The 10,243-nt window shown below is 28.5% G+C and overlaps 2 pseudogenes; both read right to left on the reverse strand.

The window, feature by feature from the left end:
* Nucleotides 1-770: 770 nt before the first annotated feature.
* On the reverse strand, nt 771-1,465 carry LOC130506783 (probable long-chain-alcohol O-fatty-acyltransferase 4; annotated as a pseudogene).
* Nucleotides 1,466-3,075: 1,610 nt separating this feature from the next.
* LOC130506784 (probable long-chain-alcohol O-fatty-acyltransferase 3) lies at nt 3,076-4,026 on the reverse strand (annotated as a pseudogene).
* Between the last annotated feature and the right edge of the window lie 6,217 nt (nt 4,027-10,243).

Below are 10,243 nucleotides of genomic sequence, written 5' to 3' on the forward strand. Positions count from 1 at the left end.
TTTGGCAAATCCACCAAAAGTACGACAAAACGTGTGCTTGACAAAGTCACTGGATGACAAGACTTCGTTAGAAAGTCTCGAGAACATACCACTCCTTGTAAGAGGAGGGAAAAATAACCACCCACCGGTCACAACCACAAATCCCACAAGTGAACAGTCGTGAAAACCATCAGATTCATTTTCCACCGCGGTAGACCAAGCTCGTCCTCTTCAATGCTCCTTCCCCCGGCTGCGCAAACGCCATGTACAAGACAAAGAACCAAGTGACTTCTCCAGTAGGTCTTTCAACGGGTAAAATAAGAAGAAGACAACCGTGAACTGCACCGGAGGACGATGAATAATGGCAAAAACTCCCAAGAACCCGAGCTGATTGGAGTTTGATAGAAACCGTATTGTTAAAACTACACGGACTACTGAATATCGTAAAAAATAAAAAAATGATAATACTATACCAAAGAGTAAGAAAAAGATGATACAACTGCAGGATGCGAGATAAGATTCATTTCCTTAACTCAAAATACGTCCCATACGTGCGACGGTTCGACAACGTAATGAGTCCCAGGATATACAACTGCAAACAATCTTCTGAATTTACGCCACTCTACGGGGCGTTAAAGATTTAAGGAAAGAGATAACCATCTCGACTCTGCAATTTTTTCTTCATTCATGTTCGGTATGTGTATTTTTTTATTTTGTTCTTATTATTTTTATAAATATCAGTTGTCCCTATCGTAGTGAAATAAAGTTCCTTTTAGGCACGGTGATTCTTCTCAAGGAAAGTAGACGGATGGCCGAGGATCGCGGGGACCATTTAGGGTCCACCGGCGACCCCAGAAGTCTTGAAAGAGGTGGCTAAGTATGGTTTCATTGAACTACAGCTCGAGGTCGCACCCAAGTGTCACCTGGGAGCAGAGAACTTTCAAAGGGAGCTAAAAGAATCTCAAACTCCAAGTATATATGCAGAGAGTAGAGAACTAGTAACACATTCGAAACAGAAAATTTTTGTATTCAAATATATGTAACAATACACTAAATATGGCAAACTCTAATGGCAAAAACCCAACTGGGAAAACTGGATTGAGAACTAGGGCTTTGTTGATGCTTGATGGGGAAGCAAGTGTGACAAGATGAATTGAGAGATATTGTGGGGAAGGATAGAGAGGACCTTCATCGAAGGAGAAGAGGATGAGCTTGAAAGTGGCTAGCCACGTGAGTGAAAACGCAGTGAAACCAGTGAAGTGAACAGAAGAGAAAAACAGAGGAAGGAAAAGAAACAGAACACAAACTGGAAGAACAGAGAGTAATCGAAAAACTCCAGCTTTGATTCTTGTTGAAAAGTAGTAACAATAAGTTATTGACATTATTGCTGAGACCCAAACCTTCATGAAGCTCTTGAGTTCTTCTTCCATCTCTCTTAGATCTTCTGTTTCTTTTCCAATCGTTTGGCTTTATTTACATAAAATAATTGGACAATTGTTGGAAAGAATCAGTTTTTTCCTCTATCACTTTCTCAAATATAAAACATAACATTATAAATTAATGAAAAAGATTTTTAAAACTTTTTTTTAGTTTAACTACTTCTTTGGATATAGGATATACTTTTTAAGTTAGTATTTTAGTTTTTTTTAGATGTGGATTCAGAATTTTGGATTAAAGATTTAGTTTTATGGCCTAAATTTTAAAAAAAACTTGTAAAACATTTTGCTTACACCACTTGAAAGTGTTGAGTTCATTATCCCTCTCTCAGACTTCATTTTCTTTTTGCATTGCTTAGTTCTTACTTCTTGCTTATACTGAGGTTTTCAAAACTTACTGGTTGCTTGTGTCAGAAGAGTCAGGATGAATAATAGACAAGAACCAATTACAAACTATGGCATAATCAATTAGTGTTCTATACTGAGGATCCTTCTTATGTGCATCCCATTTGCGGTAATTTCAATCAGGGTGGTATATCTGATCCACACGTGGTGTAGATATATGTATTAATCATGAACAACAACTTGATGATACATGAGTTCACGATTTGACAGCTACTAACCCCACTAGTGACTAATAACAAAACCCGTTTTTAGCATTATTTAGAAATACTTAAATACAAAAGTAATCCAGCTTTTTGACTTAGAAAACATTGGTCCATGTGTGGATTTGATGTTCTATTCTCCTTTTCCGATTTCACTGTTTCAGGCAACTACATTTCATTCAAACTGATCTATAAGTGGCGAGACTTACAAAATTTATAAGTACCAGAGCTTCATAGAATTTGCTTTTTCATGTTCGGACGGTTTAACTAAATGACCGAATATAAAACAAACAAAATGGTTGCTCTGGAGAGCTGGGTTAGTCGATATACTGTTGTTAATTCAACTGAACAAGTACATAAAATAAAGCTTAGATCACAGACTTGATAAATGCTTGGGACGAAACTAATAGTATATGTTTAGTTTCAGACATGAGATTACTGTCTTTGATCCAAAACATTTGGAAATTTAAAAAAAAAAAGAGAACCAAATTGGTTGACAAGATCAAGTTTATGGGAGAGTACTAAAAATTAAACTTCAACTTGGATAAGTTCTTATGCCAAATCTAAAAGATATCTAATTTTTCCAACTTCTATAGTAATTTAAGAAACAGTTTAGTAAAATATCACGCTATGAAATTAGAGACTTAAAAAAATAGCCTGTAATACAACAGAAGTGATGGTAAAAAAAAAAGGTATAATATGAATAAATACAAAAAATCAAAGGAGCAAGACATCAACACTAGATGATCAACTAAAACCACTAATCGCAATTAGTGTTATTATGAAATTCCACAAAGCAAATACAATTTGATAATCCAGCTATAAAAAATTAAACGCAGATAATATTCATAACTCATGAACCAAATTAAAAGCTTGTGTTTGACAAAATCAATGAACAACAAGACTTCGTTAGGGAGTTTCTCAAACATGCCACTTCTTATAAGAGGAGGGAAAAACAACCAACCAGTCGTCAAAACTACAAACCCTACCGTAAGCGGTCGAGAAAACCATATGACTCATCCACCGCCGCCGCATAAACGTCCTCTTCTTTACTGCTACTTCCGCGCGGCCGTGCAAACTCCATGTACAACAAAGAACCAAGTGACTTCTCCTGTAGGCATCTCATGGGTAATATAAAAGAAGATCAGCTCGTGAACTGCACCGGAGACCAAGAAAGTCGCCAAAACCGCCAAAACCTAGCATTATCGGAGCTCATTTCCATTGAGCGATCGCTGCACAGGGTCGTAAACAGCTGGCCGGAGATCGCTGTGACCATGGAGGTCCAGCGGCGACCCCAGAAATCTTGAAGAGAAGTGGCTAAGTATGGTTCATTGAACTGTGGCTCTAGATCGCATCCAAGAGAGGCAAAGACCAAACCTTGACGATCATTAAACCAATCTCAAGCTCCAAATATATATGCAGAGAATATAGAACCAAAAGCATAGTAGGGGACATGTGTTGTATGTAATCATACATATAATACAAAACACCAAATATGACAACTTTAAATGGCGAAAACCCATTTGGGGATCTCATTTTGAGATTTAGGGTTATGTTGAGACTTGATGGGGAAGCAAGTGAAGAAGATGAACCTGGAGAGAGTTTGGGAAGTGGGTAAAGAGGACCTTTGTCGAAAGAGAAGAGGATGAGCTTGAAATTGGCGAGCCATGTGAAGAAAAAGGCTGAGGCTCCAGAGAAGTGAACAGAGGAGAAAAAACAGAGGAAGGAGAAGGAACAAAACACAAACTGGAAGAACAGAGAGTAATCGTAAAACAACAGGTTGATTCTAGTTGATAGGTAGTAACAATAGGATACAGAGATGATTGTAGAAACCCAGACCTTGATGAAGTTCTTGAGTTCTCCTTCCATTTCTCTGTATCCTTTTTTTTTGTTCAATCACCGAGGCTTTGACTTAAATTTCGTTTGGTTATTGACTTATTATTAATTTTTGGGGAAACTTGATTTAACAGCTAAACACGTTATTAAGCAGATTCGGACATTATTACTTGCAAGTTCAAAGGGATATAAGAAAAATACTAGATTTGACCCGCCCTTTAAAACAAGAACCAACTCGTGAAGTTCTTGAGTTCTCCTTCCATCTCTATATCCTTTTTTTTTGTTCAATCACCGAGACTTTGCCTTAAATTTCGTTTGGTTATTAACTTTTTTTTTTTGGGGGAAAACTTGATTTAACAGCTAAACAGTAAACACATTATTAAGCAGATTTCGGACATTATGACTTGCAAGTTCAAAGGGATATAAGGAAAATATGGATCTAGTGGGATGGAGATCTAGTTAAAGTAAAACTCTATAAATCAATATTTGATAAATTCAAAAATATAATAAAATTAAATAAATGTGATAGTAATTAAAAATAAAAAGTTTGAGGTCATATCTAGTTTTATGACTTGCAACTTCAAAGGGATATAAGGAAAAAGATGGATCTATAATACAGCAGAAACTATATAAAAGCTGAATCTATAAATATATTGAGTACAACACCAAAAATCAATTTTTAGTTTTATTTTTCTTAAAATATATATGTAAAATATTAATTATAAATGAACATATTTTGAGTTAATAATTATAAATTAATAAAATATCAAAATCTTAACTATTAATTAATTAATACAGTAGTTATTACTGTATTAAAACAACTTCTAAGGACATCTCCAACCCTACTCCATTTTTTACTCCAAACATCATTTTGGAGTAAAATTTTTCTCCAACCCCACTCCATTTCCAACTTCAAAATGGAGTAATGGCTAGGGTTACTCCATTTATGGAGTAATCTTACACATTACTCCATTTTGGAGTTGAACTTTTTTTATTTATGAAATGGTCCTTTAAATCTTTAATGTTTTTATTTCTTACTTAAATAATATTTTAAAAATGATACAACAACATGAAAATAAGTTATTTCATTATTTAATAATTTTAACATAAAATGTATAACATAATTAAATAACAAAAATAATATAAAACAAAAATAAAATAAAATAAGTGATTTAAATGTCCGATTTCAAAAAAAAATTTACTCGATTTAGGAATATCAAAGATAAATAAACTCATTTTTCATTACGAAATACATTAATTGATCATTTGTGGGAAAATATTCTAATACTTATTATTGAACCAACTTATACATTATGTTTTATTCTATTTTTATGAGTTTTTGTACCTTTTAATAATAAATGTTTAATTTAAATAAATGATATTTTAAAGTATTTTTGCAAACATAAAATAGTTGGAGTTAATTAGTAAACTTTTATAAGTATAAGATTTATTAACAATTATTAACTATTTTGGAGTAAAAAATAGAGTAATACATTGGAGTAAAACATCACTCCATTTTGGAGTTGCACCATTTTGGAGTAAAATTTAGAGTAATACATTGGAGATGCTCTAACTAGGTAGAGACCTGCGCCTTGCGCAGGTTGAAAATATCATAAAATAATACTTTAATTTCATTATAGTATAAAGAAATTTACACGATAGCTTCCATGATGTATGTATTCTACTTGGATATGACTTTGGGACATATAGCTTCTCTGAACAATGTGCCGTGCCTCTATATGTTTCAAATACATGGATTTGTCGACTCAAAGGTTAGAGCATCATACACCCTCGGTAAATTTGTAATTGGTTAGAGACTACTTCAAACATACTTGACGCTAAAAGTAAATACTTTGTATCTGAAAACTTACTGAAACTATGTAGAAATTTAAGAATAATATGTAGACTAATTTATGTTTATATTAAAAGTAAATTTATTTAAATAATACTATTTTTAATTTATTAATTTTATTTTATAATTAAAAAAATTATGTTTATATCAAAAATAAATTTTTATTTTATTTATTTAATAATATTTAAAATTATTTATATCCAAAAATAAATTTTATTTTAAATAAATTTTACATTATTTTTTAAATAATATTTCACATTTAAAATTTAATTTAATTTATGTTATTAATAAGATTCATATTTTTTATAACAAATATATTTAAATACATAGATTATAATTAATATCTATATATATTTATATAATTTAATATATATTATTTAAAAATATATATAATATATATAGCTTTTATAAAAAAAAGAAAAATTGTATACTGCTACTATTATACTAATCATCATATTAAAAGTTTTAATAAGAGCATACAGCTTCTCCAGCATACTGCTTCTACAGCATACTGTTACTGCTTTTTCATCGGTGTACTAATCGAGGCCTTAATATACATAAAAAAATAAAGACTGAATAATGATATGCATTAGCCAATATTGAGGATGTATTCACTCTGGACACAATTTATATTTAGTTTTATTTAATAGTTTATGTAAAGCCAAACTCATATTAATATATTCATATTTCATAGACCATTCCAAAACCAAACTAATGTGATCAAATAATATATTATGGTGGTCACGTGAATATATTAGAGCCGGCTATATCTTATACACATATATAACAACACATAATACATTTTTAGTGTTGTACGTATATTTCTAATTATATTTAAAAACTATTTTTGATCAAAAAAAAATTTAAAACTATATTATTGCAGGTTATATGATCGAAGCTAGGGAATTGCTCAAAAGAAAAAAGAATTATAAATGAAAGGTAAATGTACAATCAAGTGTGATAAAAACCACTCGTAATATGGTAACAAAAGATTTCATTAGTTAAGTGTAGCCAACATTATAATATACAGAAATGTTACCGATGGCATTGTGAATAATTAATCTAGATAATCAAGGGTATAATAAGTTTAGTCTGAGGAGGTATGTCATGTCGACACATCAGAACGACAGTGGTGTAAATAAATCTATTCTATTAAAACAGAAATACACTTTAAAAATTAACCCTAAGACTTTTAAAATATTTACAACCTAATGCCACTGAAGTAATTAATAAACCTAATATTAAGGATTTGTCTTTTCCTAATTCAATGCATAATTTCCTAAATTGATTCCACAACAAATTCATGATAAAATCTTAAATTTAATGTACACTAATACTATAAATAAGTAGATAACCTCTTTCCATAATTATGTATATATTTAATTTTCATATATACATATATATATATAATTATACATTAGTATAAAAAACAAATTTAAAGTGAAAGCAAATATTTATACGGAAAAATAATTATACGGTCACAGATCAAACTATAGAAATAAACAACAACATTGCAAAATTATTTTTAACAAATTTATTTTAACAGAAATTATATTTCAAAATATTTTATATATTTTATGTATTTATAAATTTATTTTTTTTGTAAGAGATATTAAGATTTTGGAATTGGAAAAAATTATGATCCACCCCTATATTATTTTAGTTAGGATATTTAAAATTTTATATAAGAATATTTATTGAACTTATAAATATAATTTTTATTATAACTGTAAAGATTAATTTCAATATAAATTTTTTAATTAAATATTACAAATACATATAATTTAATATAAACAGAAAACTTAAAATATAAAATAAATACCCGCTCGGTCGGGCGGGTCAAAGTCTAGTTAAAACTTAAAAGGTTATTCTCATATAGCGCTTCTCTATTAATAATAAAGGGATGACACTTATCTATCTTCATTTGTGTTTAAAAAAAATATGTAGTTTTAGTGATATATATATATGTTTCTTCTTAATATCATTGAACTATTTAATTTTGTAAAGTTTCATTTGTTATGGATTTGCAACAATTATTAAAGATCAACTAAAATGTAATGCACTGATTTTGATATTCAGTCAAAATACATTAAACCAAATATAATATATCGTCCAGATAACATAAACGGGTATTAGGTTTTATTTATTTATAGTAATTCAATTTGACAGAATGATTATAAATATTATATGACCAAGATCAAATGTTATCATAATATAAACCAAGCATCATTTCTATAGTTATTATAAAAAAAATTCCAACCATTTATCACTAATATATTTTAAACTTTTCAAATATAACAATATACAAAAAATATTATATAACTAATGAAATTGTTTGATTACTTTGCTACATAAAATCAAATGAATATGATAGATGCTATAGAAATTGTTAATTGTCAATATTTATTGTAATTTATAGTTGATAATTCCGTAATTTTTATTTAAGGATCTTTTATTTATGAACATTTAGTTAATTGACGGTCAGGCTATATTATATACGATGGCAGTCATATAATATTTGTAGTACCTAAGAATTTAATGTGTTGTGAGAAGAGTTGTGGTGTTGACAACATAACAACTGGAAAATATTTCTCAAAATAAAATTTGAATATGCAAAAAATTGAAAACTATATCTTAAATAATATAGTAACCTTATGCAAGATTAAGTATACAAAATGATTTTCTTTTTAAAAAGAGGAGTGCTTGTCAAACCGGTTGCAAAATTATTATTGATAATGAAAAATACTTCCTCAATTTTTTTTTTGAACTGAAAAATACTCTCAATTTGTTCGTGACTTTGTGCAATATCTAGAAAACACCAATAATATCATACACTTTGATGTATGATAGAAAACATCTCTTGAAAATAATAGTTTTTGGTTGTCCGTGACGTTAAGCTCTCTGTGAATCTGTGATTGCAGGTCTTGCCTACAAAAAAATGAAGATGGACAATACACATTCGAACTTATATCAAAGGTTATCATCTTTGTTTATTAATAAACTTCTGTAGTTGTTTGATATCCAAAACAAAGTTAGATTACCTGATCTAAAACATTTAAGAAATACTAAACATCGTGAAAATATAAATTGTGAAAGTAAAACATAACTAAAACCTGGAAACCACTAATATCCTCCTATACATTAAAAAGAGAGTCACTTTAGTGATTTTGCTTAGGTGGCATTCATAGATAGCTTCTAGGATTAATTCTCTTAATCTTATTGGTTAAATTTTTGATAATCTTTTTCATTATTTTTAATAATCGACAAACATTACCAAATTTGAATCCATATAATTAATACGGTCTATTAATATAGTATATTTGATCGATACAAACATTACAAATTGAATCCATATAATTAATACGGTCTTAACAATGACATACTTTATGGACAAGGCATTCATATTAGAAAATTGGAAAGCTTCTCAAATATATAAATTATAGAAAGATTAATAATAATTTAGTCCTTACTTTAATATTTATAAACTATAAAATATAATGAACGAAATTTTTATATAAGATAATAATAAAGTTTATACTCTACTGATGAATTGTATTCGAATATAATTATAAATAATTATTTTAAATATTAAAAATCCCAAAAATGTTTATTAACATTATTTTTAGATTATTTTATCGTTGTTTAAAGAATAAATTATCAGAATTTAAAAATAATTTACAGAATGTTAAAAATTATTAAAAATAATTTACTATATATTGATTGAGAAGTCACATAAGTGATTTTTATACGTGTCGATCATAAATGAACTCTTAATTATTATAATTTTATTGGCCGATGATTTTTAATTTATTTATTATAATCTTCTATATATTAAAAGAAAGTACATTTGCCAGCTGGCACTCTCACAGCCTTTCTCATAAGAATTCTATCGATTCTATTGGTGATTTTTTAGAATTTCTTTTTGATTTATTTTTCCATCGACACTACTAAAAGGGAAGCCCCTAAATACTTACCTTATTTTTTAATTTTGATATATCATTTAATTCATCGATCCCACTATAATAGAAAAGTACCATTGAATACTAATTGCAAAGAAAAAAAATAATTAATTGACCAATTAACATCACTTTTCAAATGAGTTACATAATATTATTTATAACTATTTATGGTAACTAATTTGTCGAAAGTATGATATTAAAGCCATTTTTATTAATTCAAATAAATATTTTAGATTCCAAATGGTTACATAATATTATAATAACTATTTATGGTAACTAATTGTCGAAATATGGTAATATAAAGTCATTTTATTCAATTCAAATAAATATTGGTTTATTATTTTATGTAGTCTAAGATATATAAGAATATAAAGTCATTTATCAAATCAAATAATTATTTTAATTCATTGATCCCCCTATAAAAGGAAAGTAACATTGAATACTAATTGAAAAGGAAAAAATAATTTAATTCCCTATTAACATTACTCGCGCAAAAAATATTAGTTAATACATGTAATAATTAGTTTCCTTATTACAAATGGGAAGAATTCTGTTGATCTTATTGATTGATTTTTA

Source organism: Raphanus sativus, unplaced genomic scaffold (genome assembly GCF_000801105.2).
Source record: "Raphanus sativus cultivar WK10039 unplaced genomic scaffold, ASM80110v3 Scaffold3661, whole genome shotgun sequence".
Classification (NCBI taxonomy): domain Eukaryota; kingdom Viridiplantae; phylum Streptophyta; class Magnoliopsida; order Brassicales; family Brassicaceae; genus Raphanus; species Raphanus sativus.